Here is a 21645-nt window from a genome sequence, read left to right as displayed (position 1 = left end):
TTAGCAGGATTTGTGGGTCAGAACGATAGAGGCAGAGGAACCAGATCCAACTGGACGGGATTTAAATCCTCTCAGAGCTGCAGCTGAATCTGGAGGGGGCTGTTGGCCAGCGTCCCTGTGGGGCACGGCCACGATCCAGCCACCCCGGGAGAGCCAAGGTCCTCTGTCAGCTGGTGGGCCCCCTGTCCTGATTGGGGGGGGAGGTGGTTCCTGGTCGTTAGGGAACTCAGGGCTCTGGGGTGATGGGGGCGTAGGGGGGCATGTTTCCTGGTCCTTAGGGAGCTCAGGGCTCTGGGGTGATGGGGGCGTAGGGGGGCGGTTCCCGGTCCTTAGGGAGCTCAGGGCTCTGGGGTGATGGGGGCGTAGGGGTGCGGTTCCCGGTCCTTAGGGAGCTCAGGGCTCCGGGTGGAAGCCTCAGTCCCGCTGGGTCAGCAGATGAGTCCAGGGAGGATATGGTAGAAACTGCCGTGCCTGCCTGCACTTTCCCCACTCTGATCTCTAGAATTCAGCCTCAGCGCTAGGTTCTTGGCCATTTAGAACTGTACGCTGATTACAACAAAGTAAAATAAATGTAACTTCTTATGTCTATTAAGATCAGAGAAGATTTTGGAGTGATGGGAAATTTGTTTTAATTATACTACTCATTTGAAGAGACCCTGATGCTGGGAAAGATTGAAGGCAGGAGGAGAAGGGGACGACAGAGGATGAGAAGGTTGGATGGCATCACCGACTCAATGGACATGGGTTTGGGTACTCCAGGAGTTGGTGATGGACAGGGAGGCCTGGCGTGCTGCGGTCCATGGGATCGCAAAGACTCGGACACGACTGAGCGACTGGACTGAACTGAACTGAGAATGAAGACAGCCTCCCAGTTCAGCTCTGGCCAATGGGGCGAAGTGAAGGGTAACGGGGCAGATTTCCAGCGCTTTCTTTAAGATGCCCCAGGCCTCCTGCGGCAGGCCTGGACTCCCCTCTGCCCGGTCGCCCAGCCTGCCCCGGCCTGGACTCCCCCCTGCCCTCCCCCCCGGGCCGCATCCTGGGCCGGCACCGGTCTCTCCTTTCTGCGCGCTCGTCCTGATGAACACAGCGGGAAGTACTCTGGATTCCCAAGAAAGTTAGGGTCGGGACCTCCTTGGCGGTGCAGTGGTTAAGAGTCCATGCCTTCAGTGCCCGAACGAGGGTTCGATTCGGTCAAGGAGCCGATAGCCCACGTGCTGTGCGGCCGAAAGGAAAGTTAGGACCAAGCTTAGAAATGGCAGAGGGACATCAGCCCTGCCGGTCAGCCGGCCCAGTGCCAAGTGGGGACTTAACACAAATGTGTGCACGGTCTTCCTCTACAGGCACAGGCCGCTCAGACCCTGGGGACTTCCTGAGCCATAATTTGAGATTCGTAAGAAGCCCCTTTCAACCACACCGGGGCTCCTGTGAACGGGGTGACTTTTGTGAACCCCCTGAGGAGCATCGCCAGGGGAACCAACCCCATGATTAGGAGTTGGACTGTCAGCCCCACCCTGGTGACCTCTGGGCAGGGGACAGGCTGGAGCGTGAGCTCATCTCTGATATCAACAGAGCAAAGGGGAACAGCAGGTGATCAAACAGCTCATCCCACTAGCGGACTGTAAGCAGGAAAATACGGCAGACCCTGTGAGTTAATGATCACTCGAGAAAGCAGGTTTGCTTAACCACAAAACCAAGCAGGCTAGCTTAGCAACAAAACCAGGCAACGTGAACACGAGACCTGCCCCCAGACAGTGAAACAATGGGGCAGGAAACCCGCCGCTGCCCAGGGAGCTCAGGGAGTTAATGATCCCTAGGACATGTCCTCTGCGCATGGGAAGAGTAATGATTTGTGGGCCTAGCTTGACCATGCAGGGCCCAGAAAACTCCCCTGCTCAACCTGGAGAACGGATGATGGGAGCATGCCATCCACTCAGGAAAGACAGAGAAGGTCTCTCCCTGCCCAGTTCTTTGATTATAAAGCTGGAGCCCAGTAGTTCTCGGGGCGCCACACCCCCTCACCAGCCTGCTTGTGAGCCTCACTAGCATCCTTTCCTAATAAATCACTTTCTCTCTTGCTGAATTCTTTTCTACATCAAGACATAAAGGACTGTGGTATGGGATCTCTTCTGAGCCTCCTGAAATGACACCAGTTTCCTCACCAGCAGGCACTCATTTAATCCAGCACACCCGTAGCGCAAAGCTATACATACATGAAAGCCACCACCTGAAGGGATTCCGAGAGCTTCCGGGTCAGTGGCCACGTGGGGGCTCTGGGAAGGTGGGGCACCCCGGGAGGAAAGGAGGTTCAGTGCCCCCAAAACCTGGCCTGGGGGTCTCTCCCCGCTGGCTGGCCCTGACCTGCATCCTTCATGGGAGGCAGGCCATCCAGTGAATGAACTGCTGCCCAGCTGCTCTGGAAGGGGCTGGACTGGAGGAGGGGGTCCTGGGCTCTGCTGTGGAGCGGGCTGGGCAGAGGCACAGGTGATGGCCTGGGCTTGGGGCTGGCTTCTGGGAGGGGCCGAGGTAGATCCTCACGTCAGAGCTGAGCTAAACTGCAGGACCCCAGCTGGGCTCCCCGGGTAGCTTGGTGAGTGCAGTTCCCCCCTCACATTTGGAGAGAGCGACTTCACTTTCACTTTTCACTTTCATGTATTGGAGAGGGAAATGGCAACCCACTCCAGTGTTCTTGCCTGGAGAATCCCAGGGATGGAGGAGCCTGGTGGGCTTCCGTCTATGGGGTCGCACAGAGTCGGACACGACTGACGCGACTTAGCAGCAGCAGCAGCAGCGAGTGCGTGGAGGAGGGCACGGCAGCCACTCCAGTGTCCGTGCCTGGAGAACTCTGTAGGCAGAGGAGCCTGGTGGAGGAGGGCACGGCATCCACTCCAGTGTCCGTGCCTGGAGAATGCCACGGACAGAGGAGCCTGGTGGGCTAGTCCATGTGGTCGCAGAGAGTCAGGCACGACTGACTGACCAACAGTGTTGCACAGCGCAGTAATGAGAAGGACCAATGTGATGTGAATGGAGATGATGGCTTTTCTCCATTTTCACTCCCAACACTAGTCACTGGGCTTGGGGTCCCTGCCCATATCCCATAAGGCCTCACCTTCACTCAGGACGCCTGCAGAGACGCTTCTCCATATCAGGCCCCATCCTGAGGCCCTGGGTGGACATGAAAACCAGGGACTCTGTTCAGTCCAGTGCCACGTCGCGTGAAGCCAGCATCCAGCCGGACCCGTGCAGATGGAGTGCTCTGGGCAGGTCGCTTCCAGCCTCTCGGAGCCCAGCATCCGGCCGGACCCGTGCAGACGGAGTGCTCTGGGCAGGTCGCTTCCAGCCTCTCGGAGCCCAGCATCCGGCCAGACCTGTGCAGACGGAGAGCTCTAGGCAGGTCGCTTCCAGCCTCTCAGAGCCTCAAGTGCCACACCTGTTACTCGCGATGCATACAGGTGGGTCGGCAAGCTCTTCTGAAAAACTCCTGGGGCCAAACATGCTTTGGACTTCTGAATTCTCCCTGACTTGGAGGGGTAATTCAGTGCGAGGACTGCATAGTCCCTCGTATCTGTGGACAGAAGCGTGTGACCCACCATCCAGCCATCAACCACCGTGGCCCCCCCACCCCATCCGCAGACAGTGCATGCTGAATTCAGGATGTAGAGAAATAGCTTGCAGGCCCTCCGCAGCCGAGACACATGTGTAGGGTTAATTTGAATGACCCCAGACTCTTGCATCTCCCCACACACAGCAGAGCACTAAAGCCACTAACCTGAATGGCTGGTTTATGTGACCAGCAGTAATGTTTTGATGTTCAACTTTGTTTTCCACCAGAACTCCTGGCTCCTCCCTGGCCTCTTTGGAGCAGTTCCCCAGAGCCATCGGAGAGGACGGTTTCCCGGCTGTAGTCCTCAGTAAGGTCCCTCAACAAAGCCAAACTCAAAACGTGTGTGTGTGTTTTCAGTTGCCACGTTCTGGAATTCCTGGCTGTAAAACGGATGAATGTTCACACTGACAATTACACACGGCCTCAGGTCAGCGTACATCAGGTTTCACACCCAATGACCTGTCGGGGGAAATGTGCCTTGTGGAGACTTTTGTGTTTCCAAATTGTGAATCCAGGGTCTTGGAGAGAGATACACGCGCAGACTGAACTCAAAGGATGCTTAGGTGGTGGAGCCTGCCCTGCCCGCCCTGGAAGGAACACGGGTGTTACTGTGCCGTCATCCGTGGTCAAGGGACTGCCTTCAATCAACAGCTTCTTGCTGATGGACATATCAGTTCTTTCTAAGCTTCCCCCCTTATAATCTGTTCTGTATCCATCTTTCTAAATTTGTGAGATCCTAGCTGTCAGAAAGGGGCTTCTCTGGTGGCTCAGCAGTAAAGTATCCACCTACCAATGCAGGAGACGCAGGTACAGTCCGTGGGTCAGAAAGATCCCCTGGAGAAGGAAATGACAAGCCACCCCAGTATTCTTGCCTGGGAAATCCCATGGACAGAGGGACCTTTCAGGCTACAGTCCACGGGGTCTTGAAAGAATAGGACACAACTCATTGACTTAAACCACAACAACAAGCTGTCAGAAAATACAGTACAGAATTTCTACATGAGTAAAAAAGAGACTAAGGGTATGCTGTGTACACTAGCTTACCCATCGGTTATTTACACCTTTCATTGTCCTGGAGATATTTTATGACTCTGTAATCGTAGAAAACGTAATACAAGTGTTCTGTGTCCATGGAGGTGAAAGTGTAAAGTAAAAGTGTTGGTCGCTCAGTCACGTCCGACTCTTTGCAAAACTAATAACTACTTTTGGTGCTGGTGTTATGATTATTTTACTGTTAAAAATAAAGAATATTTTCTTGGCCTCAGGCACCAGGCCTTTTTCCCACATTCTGCAACTCCAACACCAGTAGGAATTACCTGGAGAGTTGTGAGCACCCAGCTTTGCAGGCCTCTCCCTCGGAGTTTGCTCAAGCAGGTCTGGGTGGGGCCTGAGAACACAGGTGTCTGGCACATTTCCAGGAACCCCACTTTGAGAACCACTGCTTAAAGCACTCTGTGGGATGAGTAACTGTGAGGTGCGGTGGCCTCCGCAGAGGTGAGTCAGCAGGCCCGCCAGGCCCAGGGTTGGTTAGGATTGCGGCGGAGACTGGAGGGGACGGAGGTGTGCCAGGACAGTCGGCAGAGAGACCGTCGGACGCTCGGGACACCGGAGAGTCTGCAGAGGAGGAGCCAGGCCTGCCCGTCACCTTCTTATCTGACTGAGAGAGCGGCTGCCGGGAAATGAGGCCACCAGGATCTCCCTTCTGAGCAGAAGGGAGAAGAAAACCCACCCAGCTCCTTTCCCAGGGCAGATGCGTGGCCTTGAAGGAGATGGGAAGACTGCTCACCCCCTTTTGCAGGGAAACATCATCCCCAACTTTATCTCCTGTCTGCTCTCCTGAAAACCATTTATCTTCCCCCAAAGTCATCTGTTTTCCCACGAGTGCCTTCCCTTCCACCTCACGCATTAACGTGGCATTTAAACCCCAGTTTGAACCACCCCTTTGAGTTACTCATCACTGAGTTCTCCTGTGTCTAAGTGTGTTACATGTGGAAATAAACTCTGGGTTTTCCCCTCCTGTTAGTCTGGCTCTTTGTCAGTTTGATTTGCAGTGCCTCATGGACAGAACATAAGGGGGTAGAGAAAGAAGTTTTTCCTCCCCTACAAGATCAACTTGAACTCATGGACTTCATTTTCATATTCACGAATGCCAGTGTAAACCATACCCAGAAAAGAGCTGACATGCCAACAGGAAGCGTCACAGCGCCTGCCCTTAGGGAGCTGACGTCTAGTACCTCGGTGAAATGCGGTTCACGGTGGAAGGTCCGTCCAAAGAGTGCACTGGCAACACCTTTAGAGGGAGCTGTTTGCGCCAGACCACCCACTGGGGAAAACGGCTTTCGGCTTCTAGATGTTAACCCCTGTAGAGACTTGACCACGGTCACGCTGGGCCCAGCATTTCCGGGCTCTGTGGAGGACGGGAGACGCGGACGTGGAGCTGCCGGAAGCACCAAGGACTCTCGGGGAGCTGCAGCGCAGTCAGTCTGAGCCTGTGGACGAAGGACCTCAGGGTGACATTCTCGCCCGCTTTATGAAGGCCAAGCAGCTCTGTAGCGATTCCGCAGCTTGAGCAGCCTGCCCTCCAGCCAGAGGGGGGGACCTGACTCACAGCAGCAGCAGCCTTTGCGTGGTTTTGCAGAAGGCCAGAGGGCAGGCAGCCTCGGGGCAGGGACTGAGGGCCCTGGTCGCTGCCCTGCGCTGTTGGGCGCAAGGCAGGGGTGACCCCGGCACGGCTGACCTGCTCTGACACCTTCAGCCTGGCGCCAGGGGCTCCCGGAAGGAACTGGCAGCGCCCTGCTCTGCCCGAGGACGGCCTGCCCTCTCACACCCCGGCCTGCAGAGGCGGCGCCTGTCAGCGCCCACCAGCCCAGAGGGCTGCAGACATCCACCCCGTGGCCACGCCCTCCTGCCCTCAGTCTTCACTCGCCCCTCCGAATTCCATGTTACCAATATTAAATCTTTTCCAGAAGTCTCACAACTGAAATGATTTCTATTTTTACACATCATTGCAAAGAATAACTGTTAGCATTCTGTGAAAGTCTGAAGCTCTTTTTTGAAAAGTCTCTTCTTGTACAGAATGGCTTGAAGACACTCAAATGCATTCTGGAACACACCAGAACAAGTTGAGGGGGTCCAAGGAAATCCTCAAACCAGTGAACGCTGTTACAGCCTCTTCTTCCAGGGCCGGGGGCATCTCAGGAAAGTAGGCCTGGGAACAAGGTGGGTTCCAGCCACGGGATGAAGGGCAGGAGCCTGGGGGAGTGCCCGCTGGTGAGGCGGCCGGAGCAGGACGCTGGCGCCGGGCGGTGGAAGCCAGGCTCCCCACCGGAGCCCCACGGGCAAGGACCCAGTGAGTCACAGAAGAAATGCAAGTGACTGGAAATGACAGCTCACGGGAATGGTGTCGGATTCGCAATGTCAGAAGAGGAAGATTTAGCTGCAGGACCGGGGACCAGGCTTGGTCACTCAAGAGCTTTTGTGTAGCCAAGTTTTATTAAGGTATAAAAAGGGACTGGGAAGCTTCTGACACAGACATCAGACGGGGGACGAAGTGAGCCCCCGAGCTGGTTTTAACGCACTGTTTTATGTGTGTTAGAAAGCTCCTAGTCAGATAAGAGAGGCACCTCAAGGCTGGCAGGGTTTCCCCAGGCCCCTCTCCCACAAAATGCATTTTTGAGATAGGATGGCGCGAGCTGTGTCATCATCCCCCAGGCATAAAACAACTGATATGAATATGTTGAGCTATTATCAGTCAAAAGTTAGTCTTTGGTGGAACCGTTTTTGAAGAAAGGCAAATTTCAAAGCAAACACATCGTTTCATTAACATAGCTTAAGGAGAACACTTCCATAAAAAAACACGTTGGTTAGCTCAAGGTGTGAGAAAAGTTAAGTTCAGGTGGAACCAGGTGTCGTCAAAGCAACACAGAACTTGAAGAGACACTTGCAGCCGATTTCCTCTGTTTGGAGACCCCTGGCCCTCCTGCCTGTGACCCTCTCATAAACATAAGCATGAACCTCCTCTAGTGCTCAGAGGCGGGCCACAACCCCCAGGAGCAAGACACAGCCGCTGAGCACAGGGGCAGCGGTGGTGAATTCTGCGGGCACTTGGGTTCCAAGCGCTCTGGGGACCGCTGCAACCTTGCTGGGGGAACAGTATCTGGAGGTTGAACACACATCACCTTCTCAAGTTCAGTTCAGTTTTAGATTTTCCATCGAGACCAGTTCACATACATAAAATTCACCCTCTTCACAGTCTCTGAACATTCTCTGGCTGTATGACTTTCTGGCACCAACTCCAGGACATCTGCATCGCTCTCAACCCAGAAAGCTCTGCTTTCTGTCTCTGTCTCTGCCAATTCGGGTTGATCCATGTAAAAGGGGTCTCTTCCTTCCTTTTCTTTTAAACTAACAGATGTTTCCAGAAAAAATCTATTTCTACTTTATTGACTATGCCAAAGCCTTTGACTGTGTCGATCACAATAAACTGTGGAAAATTCTGAAAGAGATGGGAATACCAGACCACCTGACCTGCCTCTTGAGAAACCTGTATGCAGGTCAGGAAGCAACATTTAGAACTGGACATGGAACAACAGACTGGTTCCAAATAGGAAAAGGAGTACGTCAAGGCTGTGTATTGTCACCCTGCTTATTTAACTTCTATGCAGAGTACATCATGAGAAACGCTGGGCTGGATGAAGCACAAGCTGGAATCAAGATTGCCAGGAGAAATATCAATAACCTCAGATATGCAGATGACACCACCCTTATGGCAGAAAGTGAAGAGGAACTAAAAAGCCTCTTGATGAAAGTGAAAGAGGAGAGTGAAAAAGTTGGCTTAAAGCTCAACATTCAGAAAACGAAGATCATGGCATCCGGTCTCATCACTTCATGGGAAATAGATGGGGAAACAGTGGAAACAGTGGCTGACTTTATTTTTCTGGGCTCCAAAATCACTGCAGATGGTGATTGCAACCATGAAATTAAAAGACGCTTACTCCTTGGAAGGAAAGTTATGACCAACCTAGACAGCATATTGAAAAGCAGAGACATTACTTTGCCAACAAAGGTCCGTCTAGTCAAGGCTATGATTTTTCCAGTGGTCATGTATGGATGTGAGAGTTGGACTATAAAGAAAGCTGAGCATGGAAGAATTGATGCTTTTGAACTGTGGTGTTGGAGAAGACTCTTGAGAGTCCCTTGGACTGCAAGGAGATCCAACCAGTCCATCCTAAAGGAGATCAGCCCTGGGTGTTCTTTGGAAGGACTGATGCTGAAGCTGAAACTTCAGTACTCTGGCCACCTCATGCAAAGAGTTGATTCATTGGAAAAGACCCTGATGCTGGGAGGGATTGGGGGCAGGAGAAGGGAACGACAGAGGATGAGATGGCTGGATGGCATCACCGATTCGATGGACATGGGTTTGGGTGGACTCCGGAAGTTGGTGATGGACAGGGAGGCCTGGCGTGCTGCAGTTCATGGGGTCGCAGAGAGTCGGACACGACTGAGCGACTGATCTGATCTGAATCTGGCTTTTACTCAACACAGCAGCACCTAAGTGTTAGAATCAGTAGCCCTGCAGTGTGCGCTCACTGCCTAGCCAGGATCAGAGAAGATGTACACGACCTTTGCCCCCAGCTCTGCTAAGAGGGCACGTTGTACAGGTCAGGCACATGCTGGTGCTGTCGGAGCAGCAGAAACGGGATTAGCCCCGACACTCACTGCTTGAGCACGAAACCCCCGTCTTCACGTGAGCTAGCCATGTCCTGGCCTGGAGCAGGAGGTCGTCCATTTTTTATACTGAACGTGCATTTCTGTATTATAGGAAATAGATTAAAATCCAGAAATACAGATCGAAGTCGGGACTTCCCTAGGGCTCCATGCTTCCACAGAGGTGGCCGGGAACTGAGACCCCACAAGCTGTGCGTGCAGTGTGGCCAGAAAAAAAAAAGAAATCAAAGTCAACAGAAGACAAAACCCAGCAACCAGGCGAGTCAGGAAACCACTCAGGACGCTCACCCGAGCACACCAGGCGCCCACGTGGTCAGCGGAGCGGGCCCGGGTACCAGGCTTCTGAGAACCCAACCTTGTCATTCCCGTTGCTGGGTGAGCACACCCCAAGCAAACAGAAGTGTGTGGTCCGTTGGTCGGTTGTTACGCTTGAGTTTGTTTGGTTTCCAGAACAGCAGTTATCTCTCCAGGCTGCGGGGGAGGCTAGTATACCGGGTGGGGGAGGGGCGAAGGAGGCAGGGATGTTGGGGGGTTGGGGTTAGGGGGTGGGGAGGGCAGGGAAGTTGGGGGGTTGGGGTAAGGGGGTGCGGGGGGCAGGGAAGTTGGGGGATTGGGGTTAGGGGGCGTGGGGGGCAGGGAGGTTGGGGGGTTGGGGTTAGGGGGCGGGGGGCAGGGAAGTTGGGGGTTGGGGTAAGGGGGCATGGGGCGGGGCAGGGAAGGTGGGGTTTGGGGTAATGAGGAGCGGGCACCCCGCCCTTCATCCTCTCCTCCATCCCCACCCTCTAACCCCCCTCCATCCCGGCACCCCACCAGGGGACCAGCCAGCCCGGCCTCCTCAGATGCAGGCCCATCAGCGCCCACTAAGCCGCTTTCTCTGACTTCCCCTTTCCTGGCCGAAAGGGGATCTCCCCAAAGATCTCCCCACTTTTCCTCAGAGGCAAAGACCGCGCGTTTCCACTGAGGCTGTGTGTTAGGGCTGAACTGCGTCCCCAGTGGTCACACGCTGGAGTCCTGGCCCCAGTCCCTTCGGGACCGTATCTGGAGACAGGTCTTCATGGGGTGATCAGGGGTCCTGAGCCCTTAGGGTGCTCAGGTCTGTGGTTTGTCAGTGGCCAAGTCAAGTCTGACTCTTTGCAACCCCTTTGCACCTCTGTAGCCCTCCAGGCTCCCCTGTCTGTGGGATTCTCCAGGCAAGAACACTGCAGTGGGCTGCCATTCCCTTCTCCAGGGGATCTTCCTGACCCGGGGATTGAACCTATGTCTCCCGCACTGCAGGCGGGGGCCTAACTGCTGAGCCCCCAGGGAAGCTCCCCTCAGGTCTTGGGTGACCCTACCCGGCATGGCGGTGTCCCTTCACAGACAGGAAACTTGAACACAGGCCCAGGGAGGGTGAGGAGGCCGCAGGGAGGAGACGGCCACACACACACCGAGGAGAGGGCGCAGAGCGGCCCTTCAAGCCTCGGCTGGAAGCAGCCCTGCTGAGCCAGGGTCTGGGCTTCGGGGGACAATCGCCCTCATGGTGTTCGCGGCCAGGCGCGGGGGAGGCGCTCACAGCAGCCCTGTTCCGTCAGCAAAGGGGACAGAGGCTTCCGGCCGGCGCTCACCTGGCCTGGGCTCGGCCCCTCCAGCTCTGGGGTTTCCAGGGAATCTCTCACCAGCCTGACTTCTCACCGTTTGCCCTGAGCTTCTGCTCACCCCTCAGGACATCTCCCCGAGCTGTCTTTGTTTCAGACACACATCTCTCGTTACTGCCTCCCTTTCTAGAATGTGGACGTGTCCACCTCAGCTGATTCCAGCCCTCCTCAGGCTGGTCCTTGCTGGTCCGCGGTCTAAGGGACCACCCGTGTCTCCACGGCAGAGACAGAGTCCTGCCCCTCGGGCAGGAGACGGGGGTCCACCCCAGGGCGTCCGGGGAAGGGGTCCACCCCGGGGCGTCGGTGAAGGGGGTCCACCCCGGGGCGTCCGGGAAGGGGGTCCACCCCGGGGCGTCGGTGAAGGGGGTCCACCCCGGGGCGTCGGTGAAGGGGGTCCACCCCGGGGCGTCCGGGAAGGGGGTCCACCCCAGTGTCCCAGGAAGGGCCAGACGGCAGTGTAGCGCTCTGGGCCCACAGGCGGTCTCCGTTGTCTGCCGTCCTTGCTTCTTCACAACCCCTTACGCTGTCGTTGCTCAGTCGCTCTGTCGTGTCCGACTCTCTGCAACCCTGTGGACTGCAGCGTGCCAGGCTTCCCTGTTCTCAGGACCTCCTGGAGTTTGCAACCCTTTATAAAAGGAAAATAGAAAAGCCACCGCTGGCTCCAGGACCGTGTGAAATCTGACTGCATTTGGTTCCAGGGTTGTAGCCACTGTCCCCGCAGGAGGCAGGGCCGTGGGGTCTCAGTTTCCGAAGGACCTGCAGGGATGATGCTGAGCAAACAGTCAGAGGAGCACCCAGTCGAGGCAGTGTGAGCGACAGGGAGCAGCTGAGGAGCTGGGGTCCCTGGCCGACATCCTTCCCAGCGCCGGGAGGCAGGCAGGAGGCAGCCAAGCTCTAGTTCTCCACAGGTGGAGGCCGGGGGTGCACAGGGAGGGCTGTGTAAAGAATGAATGAGCCACATTCTAGCTGCTCTGCTGAGGACTCTACCAGGCAGAGCCTGTGTGGTTTCCCTCTTCTCACTCAGTTTGTCTGAGTTCTAAGCAGCTCCTGATTCGCCCCCAGCAGCCCCAGCCTCTGACAGGGCCAGGGGTCCATCCACACGACGGCCAAAGCGGGGTAAAGCAGAGAACGCAGAGGACAGCAGGGCCCATACACGCAGCAGGGGCGGCTGGCATGGCGTCTGTATTTATAACAGCCCATCACTGAGTGATTTCCTATTTCTCTAAGAAATAAATAAATACCGATGCTCTCGGTGATTACAAAACCAAGCTGTCCTGGAGGTTGTTTGAGAGAAGGGCTAACTGTTCACTGGGAAACCTGTACACAGAGGCTCCCGGCACCTTGACTCATCAGAAATAAATGCAGTGAACTGGAGCAGCCCAGCCCTTTAGCAGGTCACTGGCACACGAGCCCTGGGCACCGCCCGGCAGTAAAAAGAAACAAGCCATGATCCCACAGCACCCGGCTGACTCCGGGGAGGTGGGCTGAGGGCCCATGGCTCCCGAGCCCTTGGGGTTTCCTGAGGGATGGCATAATGTCTGTCTCTTGTCTTCAATTCTGGACAACGTACCGGGCAAGGGAACTTTCGGATGCCAACCAGGGGTGGGGGCTGGTTCCCGGGAGAAGCCGCTCAGTGGTTACAGGGTTGGAACTTTCCACCCCGTCCCGGCCACTGGAGCTCAGAGTGCGTGAGGGCGAATCCATCAGAGGCTGAGGAGTCAGTCAGTCATCCTGGGAGGCAAGGCTCCGTAAAACCCAGAAGTCCCGGGCAGGGGCAGGCCGGCTGGCGAGCCAGGGGGCTGGGAGCGTGCGTCTCGGGAGCAGGAAAGCCTGTGCCCAAGCCCCATCAGGGGGTCTTCACCTGACTGTATCCTTTATAGTAAGCTGGGAATCCAGGAAGTTAAGCAAGTCTTCCTCAGCTCTGTGAGCCGACCTAGCAGACAAACTGAATCCAAGGAGGGCATCTTGGAGACCCTCCGATCTATAGCCAGTTGGACAACCACCATGGAGGTTCCTTAAAATTAAATAGAGCTAAAAATGATCCAGCAATCCCACTCCTGGGCATATATCCAGAGAAAACCATGAATCAAAAAGGTACACATACCCCAGTGCTCATTGCAGCAGTGTTTACGATAGCTAGGGCGTAGAAGCCGCCGAGAGGTCCGTCAGCCGAGCGCTGGATAAGGAATATGTGGTGCGTACACACAATGGAGTATTACTCAGCCATTAACAGAATGAAACGATGCCATCTGCAGCAACGTGGATAGACCTAGAGAGGGTCCTACTGACTGAAGTCAGATAGAGAAGGAGAAATACCGTGTGACATCCCTTAGATGTGGAGTCAAAAAAAAAAAGCGATACATATGAACGTGGGCTTCCCAGATGGTGCCAGGGGTAAAGAACTCACCTGCCAATGCAGGAGACAAAAGAGACTTGGGTTCGATCCCTGGGTCGGGAAGATCCCCTGGAGAGGGGCATGGCACCCCACTCCAGCATTCTTGTCTAGGAAATCCAATGGATAGAGGAGCCTGGTGGGCTACAGTCTATGGGGTCGAAAAAGGCCAGACACGACTGAAGCATGCGTGCACACACTCACAAATGAACTTACTTATAAAAGAAAAACAGACTCACAGGCTGAGAGAACTAAGTTACGGTTGCTGGGGGGAAGGATGGGGAGATGGGATGAACAGGTACACACTGCTGTATTTAAAATGGATAACCAACAAGGACCTACTATGGGCTTCCCTGGTGGTTCAGAGGATAAAGCGTCTGCCTGCAATGCAGGAGACCCGGGTTCGATCCCTGGGTTGGGAAGATCCCCTGGAGAAGGAAATGGCAACCCACTCCAGTACTCTTGCCTGGAGAACCCCATGGACAGAGGAGCCTGGCGGGCTACAGTCCACGGGGTCGCACAGAGTCGGACACGACTGAGAGACTTCACTTCACTTCACCCCAAGGACCTACTGTAACACACAGGAAACTCTGCTCAATGTTATGTGGCAGCTTATTTACCTTCTATGCAGAGTACATCATGAGAAATGCTGGGCTGGATGAAGCACAAGCTGGAATCAAGATTGCCGGGAGAAATATCAATGACCTCAGATATGCAGATGACACCACCCTTATGGCAGAAAGTGAAGAAGAACTAAAAAGCCTCTTGATGAAAGTGAAAGTGGAGAGTGAAAAGGTTGGCTTAAAGCTCAACATTCAGGAAACGAAGATCATGGCATCCGGTCCCATCACTTCATGGCAAATAGATGGGGAAACAGTGGAAACAGTGGCTGACTTTTTTTTTCTGGGCTCCAAAATCACTGCAGATGGTGATTGCAGCCATGATATTAAAAGACGCTTCCTCCTTGGAAGGAAAGTTATGACCAACCTAGACAGCATATTGAAAAGCAGAGACATTACTTTGCCAACAAAGGTCCGTCTAGTCAAGGCTATGGTTTTTCCAGTGGTCATGTATGGATGTGAGAGTTGGACTGTGAAGAAAGCTGAGTGCCAAAGAATTGATGCTTTTGAACTGTGGTGTTGGAGAAGACTCTTGAGAGTCCCTTGGACTGCGAGGAGATCCAACCAGTCCGTTCTGAAGATCAGTCCTGGGTGTTCATGGGAAGGACTGATGTTGAAGCTGAAACTCCAGTACTTTGTCCACCTCATGCGAAGAGGTGACTCATTTGAAAAGACCCGGATGGTGGGAAAGATTGAAGGCGGGAGGAGAAGGGGACGACAGAGGATGAGATGGTTGGATGGCATCACTGACTCCATGGACATGAAGACCATGTCCAACTCTGGGAGATGGTGAAGGACAGGGAAGTCTGGTGTGCTGCAGTCCACGGGGTCGCAAAGAGTCATATATGACTTAGCAGCTAAACAACAACATCAACAAATGGGGAAGCCACACACGCGTGCGCGCGCACACACGCACACACACGCACACACACACGCACACAGACTGGAGAACCTAAGGGAAGGAAGAGGTGCTCCCTGCCGTCCTCTGGCTTCTGGATGGCTGGCCATCCTTGCGGTCTCCGCCTCTCTCGGGGCTTTCTTGCTGTGGCTCTAAATCCCCCTCCTTACAAGGCCACCCTGTTCCAGCACGACCTCACCTTGATCACGTCTGCAAGGATTCACAGCCCGGGGCCATCGGCACGTCTTTCTGGAGACACAGTTCGATTCCCCCGAACGCGGAGGCTGCACCCCCCAGGTCGGGGCTCCTCCTGGTGGGCTGCCACCCCAGGCATCATGCACACGGCAGGCCCGGACGTCAATGGGCAGCATAGCTGCTAGAAAAGCGAGACAAAACGCACGTGTGCAACTGACTAACACTAAAACCCATGGTAAGTGCTCCCGAATTTCCTCCTGTCGATAAATAAGCAAATTATAACTGCTGCTGCTGGAGGGGCCCCGTCAGGTTTTGAGTCAAACGTGGTCCCCACCCTCAGAAAATGGAAGGCCCACACCTGTTGTGTTCTTCAAAGATAAATGTTGTTAAAACACCTATTGTTCGACCCAGTACGTTTGAAGATCTTTTTTTTTGCGGAGCTCGGGGGTGTCCTCTTTTGAGGGGGGTCCTAGTTCCCTGCCCAGGGATGGAGCCTGGGCCCCCAGCAGTGGAGTCCTAACCACTGGAGCACCAGGGAGTCCTGGAAGTTTCCAGATCTAATGGGCTCTGTGAAGCGCTTCACGGATGGGCCACATCCCATCTGGTGAACAGGAGGTTCTGCGGGAGGCTGCACAAAGTGGATCGTTTTCTTAGGCAGAAGGAAGGCAGAGCAAGGAGTCCTGAGGGAGAGAAAGGCAGGACCGTCTTCCTCGGGGACAGAGCAGCCTCAGGACAGATGACCCCACTGGGCAGCTGGGATTACAGGCTGGTGGACGCGGGGACGTCCCTGGGGAGGCCGAGCCTCCGGTGAGGTCAGGTGCCCTGGGCCTGAGCGCGGGTAACAGCTTGGGGCCTGGTTTTCGCTGTGAGGAGACGCTCCCCTGTGACTGCCTTAGCAGGATGACAAGGCTTTGCTATAGGTCCCAGGGGCCCGAGACATGACCAAGGGCAGACCCCGAGTGGCCCTTGCTCAGCAGGAGGTGGCTCCCAGGTCGTGAGGGAGTCTCTCCCTCCCGGGGTGCCGGCCTGGGAGAAGGACCTCCGCCCGGGAGCACGGCAGTCCTGCTGGAGCTTCCTTTTCAGTTTTGCTTTCTGCTCTCACAGAAACTGCCTCTGCAATCTCTGGGGAATTCCCAGTGCGCCAACAGCGGGGGATGAAGCAATAGTGCCCTCAGGGACTTCCCTGGCGGTCCTGCGGTTAAGACTCGGCACTCCCGTACTGGGGGCGCAGGTGGAACCCTGGTCAGGGAGCTTAGCGGCCACACGCAGCCAGAACGAAACAACGCCCTCAGCGCGGGTGTCGACGGCTCCCACCGCGGGCGATTAGGCAGCTCCATCAGTGGGAACTGCACGGTGCGCTGTTAGGAGACTCGGGTGGAAGGGACAAGAGAAAGGCAGGGCTGGGGGCGGGGGCGGGGCAGGGGCACAGGCTCGGGCCCACCGACTCTGCACACCTGTGCTGCCTGTGAACGCAGAGAGGCGTCCCCCTCGCATGCCCGCCTGGACTCTGGTCAGGGACGAGCCCCTCAAGGACGCCGGGAGCGCTCTTCTGGGATCTAGGGATTTAAGCGAGTGAACACCCTTGCAGGCCCCGGGGCCATCGACTGCTTTAAACGGGGATTTAATGATCTCTCCTGGGGCGGGTGGGCCCGGCTGTCCTCTGAGGGCTCGGCGGGCCGAACGTCATGCTGGGTCAGATCCCAGGGCCTCCCCATGTGATGTGGACTCTCCCAGCCTGGCAGCCATGCCCCGAGCAGGGGGACAGGTCAGCTGGGCCCCGGGCGGGGCTGAGGGAGGGTCAGCGCAACTCAGCACCCGATGCCCAAGTCCATTCTGCCAGCAGGCCCTGCTCACCACCAGGCTCCCCCGAGGTCGAGGTCCAGCCGGGCCAGGGAGCAGCGCCCGGCGTCCTGTCCCGGTCTTGCCCCTCCCCTGAGCGGCTCCCTGGGCCTGCAGCCGTCCTCCCTGCCCCTCCTCCCACTCCGTGGCCAGCTCCTCACTTCCCAGAGTCCAAATTGCCAGCACTTCCACAGGCTTCTACGAAGCCAGGACCCCCTGAAAATGAGTTCCTCTGCTGCAGTCGAAAGTGCCCTCCCACCCTTTATCCCCTGTGCCCCTCAGGGTTCAGGGAGCATCAGGGAAAAGCAGGCCCTGAAACCAAGCAGGACCCTCTGGGGCCCTCCTGGGTGCAGAAGCCCCTCGGGTCCTGTTTGTCCTGTTTCTTGTTTGTGGAGAAAGGCTTTGGGCTCCGAAGCCCTCCCTGAGTTCCAGAGAGTGGATTCATGCAGTGACCAATCAGGGGCGTGAGGGAATGGAACGGGGACAAAGGAAAGACAGTCAAGCAAGGAAAACAAGGACGTTTCAGCACAGAGTCCTAGGTCCTCCTCAGGGAACCTGCGTGACAGACTGAGGCACGCCTCTGACCGTGACCACCGCTGACCACAAGCACGGGACCCCAGATGGTTGATGCCCGAGGTTCCTGGAGCACCAACCTGTCCCCTCACCCCAGCCAGGCAGAAGGAAGTGTGTGAGCTACAACCCTCACCCCAGATGATGCCTTCAAAACCCCTCCCCTGAGGGCCTTCTAGGAGTTTGCGTCTTTTGGATCCCCGGCTCCTCGGTGGGCCCTGCACCAAACACTGCAGCCTTCTGCACTGCACCCAGGATCAGGGGGTGGGCTCGGCCTCTGTCCAGCTGGGCTGGGACCGTGGGCATCCTTCGCGGCACTGTTCAGAGCTCTCACTGAAACCCTGCTTGTGGAACGTGGGCTCAGGGCCCACGCTGAGGTCAGGGCTTCGTCTGCCCCATGTCCTGCAGCCGGTGTGGGCCGCCTGCACCCAGACGCCCAAGAGGCGGCCTTCGAATGGACAGGTGATGAATAAGCCTGGGACGCGACGATGGGGGCTGGGTGGAGGGGAGGGCTGACGGACTCACACGGCACCGGAGACAGTTTTTAGGCTGGTGATTGGGTGGGAGAGGGCTTCCCTGGTGGCTCAGACGGTAAAGAATCTGCCTGCCATGCAGGAGACCCAGGTTCGATCGCTGGGTTGGGAAGATCCCCTGGAGGAGGGCATGGCACCCCACTCCAGTACTCGCCTGGAGAGTCCCACGGACAGCGGGGCCTGGCGGGCCACAGTCCACGGGGGTGGGCCACAGTCCACAGCGACTGACAGTTTTAGTTTCGGGTGGGGTGCTTGCATTGGGATGCATGACTCAGCTTTGCTTCTCTGACATTTTTGCCTTTTGCACCGAAACACCTGCACCCCTAACAGAGGGGGCTGGACGGACACCCCTCAGGAGATGGACTCCTATCACTTCTGCATCCGGGGTATGAAGGTCCTGCCCCGGGAAGGGCTTGCGCACCCTCAGAGCCCAGGCAGCAGTGCGCTCACCTGGCCCAGCTCCACCGCGGATCAGAACGTTTCCAGAAGGTTCCGGCAGGCTTTCTAGTGGAGGTCACAGCCGACTGTGCCCAGATGGTCCTGGGGGCACTTGGCCTGAGACAGGCGCAGGGGAGGCTGGGCCAGGCAGTCCTGATAAGATAGGCACCCCTTCCTGCCTTCCTTCAGGTTCACTTGCTGACGGCTGGCACGGCCACGCTGCGGGCACATGCTGACCCTCCCACTTGTGGGGACGCAGGCCCAGGGCTTTCCGGGGCCTGCCCTGGGGTTGGCCATTGGGCAGCCCCACCCTGCCATCTGCACCCAGGGCTGAGCCTGCAGATCCCAGCCTCGCCCAGCGCTCACTGGGGCCGGAGCTGCGGCCTGGCCTCCGTTGCCTTGACCACGGGCCTCCCAGCCCCTCCTGCCGGTGGCCCGGTGCCCCTCGGCCGAGGCCCAGCCCCCTGCAGAGCCGGCATAGAGGGTCCAGGCTCTGGGGCCACAGCGAGGGGAAGTTGCCCAACTTACAGGCGTGTGAGTGTCCTGTGCCCCGTGGATGGTTCTCCAGGCCTGCTGGGGCCAGTGGTGCCACAGGCACACACACACTGGCACACAGGTGTGCACACTCCCATTCCTGTACACGCATGCTCCCTGCACGCTCACACGGGGTCATGGTGAGCTCCCGTCACCCTTCACTGAAGGTCTGGGGACAAAGAAGACGTTTGAGCTGTAACAACCGGCACCTTAACCTTTACCTTTAGGTGTGTCTTCAGTTTGAAAGTGAAAGTGGAAGTGTTAGTCGCTCAGTCGTGTCTGACTCTGTGACCCCACAGACTGTAGCCCACCAGGCTCCTCTGTCCATGGGATTCTCCAGGCAAGAATACTGGAGTGGGTAGCCATGTCCTCCTCCAGGGGATCTTTCCAACCCAGGGATTGAACCCAGGTCTCCTGCTTTGCAGGCTGATTCTTTACCAGCTGAGCCACTAGGGAAACCCTCTTTTTTACTTAGCTGCAAGGAATGTGACTTGTTAGCTCCCTGACCAGGGGCCAAACCTGCGTCCCCTACCTCGGCAGTGAGGTGTCGTAGCCTCTGGGCCACCTGGGGATGCTCTAAGTCCCTTTAAAACCAGCGTTTTAAATCGCAGTGTGAACGCTGGCCCACGGTAAATATTCAAGCAGCACGAATGAGTCCTCCACCCCGAGGCAGTCACTGTCTGACCCTTATCTACGGGCCACGCCAACCTCAGACGCCTGCCCAGGGAGCCTCCGGGAGGCCAGCTGGGAGAGGCAGACCTGCTCCGGCAGGTTCCCCGGAGCTGCTTCCTGCTTCCTGCCCTTCTCTTCTCTTGCCTGCTGATGCGTCTTTACCTTCACTTTGGGATTCCTTTTCTTTTGTGGATTGCAGCAAAAATATGCCGTGAAGTCCACCGCTGGCACCAGTCTTGGGTGCACAGTTCAGGGTCACGTCACTTATTGTCCTGGGTCTTTGTTGTGTCATGTGGGGTCTAGCTCCCTGACCAGGGATCGAACCCGGGGCCCCCTGCCCTGGGGGCATGGAGTCTCAGCCACTGGACCCCCAGGGAAGGCCCTGGGTCACGTGGCTGTGCAACCACGGTCGCTGCAGAATTTCTGGAACTGTCCGCATCAAGCGTGACACCCCTGCCCCCTGCACCCGCATCCCCATGCCCCGCCTTCTGTCTGTCTCGAGGAATCTGCCGACCCCAGGACCACGTACAACTGGAACCAGACTATTTTTGTTTGCCTCTGGCTTCTCTCACTGAGCGTCTGTCCCCAGGGTTCACCTTGAGGCAGAGTCAGGATTCCCTCCCCCGCTGAGGCTGAACACCCCGGGAATCTGCTTAGACTGTCCCCCTGGGGCTCTCTCCACCCAGGACAGGCCCTGCTGGCTCCCCTTCTCCTCCAGCCGGGCACCCGGGGAGGAGGCCTCCCCCAGACGCTGCAGAGATTGCACTGCTGGGCTCCAAGCATATGCGAGGTGACCACGAGGGACGCCACAGCAGGTGACCGTCACTCAGCCGCTCTGAGCGCCTGGCAGTGGCACCCACGGCCACTCTCCCATCCCCATCCCAGAGCAGAAGGAAGGGTGGACAGACGGACGCGTGGACAGGCCGACAAACTGACAGACGGACAGATGTGCAGACGGTCCTCAGGGCTAAGGCCCTGCTGCCAGGGCCCTGCGCCCACTGGGAGGCCGGAGGTCGGGCCTGGCCTTCCCACCGCACCTCCTGGGCCGCTCCTCATTCAGGGGCGCCCAGGGCGCGCCTGACCCTGTCCTCATCCGCCCTCCAGGCCGCAAGCGTACCAGGTGACCGGCTGCCCTGGATGCTCGCCTTGGTTCCGGGAATATTTGCATTTCCTCTGGGAGCCTTGGAGGCCTCAGGTGGGTGAGGGCTGTGGGCAGGGAGCCCGGTCAGGCTGTGGTGGACTCAAGGCCGGTTCTGCAGGGGGCACGCCCCGAACCTCCCTGGCCTGCCCGGCTGTGCGCCCGCCCGCCTCCCGCCCCAACTCCGGGACGCCTGGGGCCCCGCCCGGCCCTGCTCCCGCCCCGCGGGCAGATGGCCCCTCACTTTTCTCAGCCCCCTTCCGTCCCGCTGGCCCGGCCCGCCCCTCCTCCAGACCCCGCCCCACCCTCCTCCAGACCCCGCCCCACCCTCCTCCAGACCCCGCCCCACCCTCCTCCAGACCCCGCCCCACCCTCCTCCAGACCCCGCCCCACCCTCCTCCAGACCCCGCCCCACCCTCCTCCAGATCCCGCCCCACCCTCCTCCAGATCCCGCCCCACCCTCCTCCAGATCCCGCCCCACCCTCCTCCAGGCCCCGCCCGCCACCCTTCCCGCCCCTCCGGCCCGGCTGCTGTCCAGGCGCCGTCTCTGCCTCAGGGAGACAGAGCGGCCATTCAGGGCCGGGGCAGGTCTGGGAGCGGCAGGAGCGGCTCTCCCCCAGCCAGCGGGGCGGGAGTGGCCTGGCAGGAGGCCCCGGGTCCCCAGAGAAAGGCCTGCGTGTGAGGAGCCTCAGGCAGGACAAGCGGGCCTCTCAAGATGCCTGTCCCGCGCTCTGGGGCTGGGACGGGCCTGCTTCCTCGGGTGGCATCCGGGGCCGTCCTGGGACCCGGGACCGCGTCCTCTCTGGGTCTCCGTGCGGCCGGCACTGACCGCTCCATGGGCCGGGCTCCCGGCC

General features: G+C 57.4%; 2 long non-coding RNA genes across 3 annotated transcripts; both read right to left on the bottom strand.

Moving 5' to 3' along the window:
- Window positions 1–1034: 1034 nt before the first annotated feature.
- Window positions 1035–9809, bottom strand: LOC138987584 (uncharacterized). Of its 2 annotated transcripts, XR_011463929.1 has the most exons (5): window positions 9617–9809; window positions 5836–6090; window positions 4392–5215; window positions 3767–3981; window positions 1035–3365 (listed from the first exon to the last, which is right to left on the bottom strand). It is a non-coding gene; the product is annotated as an uncharacterized lncRNA (long non-coding RNA). The 2 variants fall into 2 exon arrangements; XR_011463928.1 differs by having other exon boundaries at window positions 4392–6090.
- A 186-nt stretch (window positions 9810–9995) lies between these two features.
- On the bottom strand, window positions 9996–13776 carry LOC138987513 (uncharacterized). Its single transcript, XR_011463873.1, has 3 exons — window positions 13370–13776; window positions 13067–13250; window positions 9996–11587 (listed from the first exon to the last, which is right to left on the bottom strand). It is a non-coding gene; the product is annotated as an uncharacterized lncRNA (long non-coding RNA).
- Between the last annotated feature and the right edge of the window lie 7869 nt (window positions 13777–21645).

The sequence above is a fragment of the Bos mutus genome, chromosome 4 (assembly GCF_027580195.1).
Source record: "Bos mutus isolate GX-2022 chromosome 4, NWIPB_WYAK_1.1, whole genome shotgun sequence".
NCBI lineage: Eukaryota > Metazoa > Chordata > Mammalia > Artiodactyla > Bovidae > Bos > Bos mutus.
The sequence above is the reverse complement of the archived record's forward strand: the minus strand, read 5'-3'. Positions and strand labels throughout refer to the sequence as shown.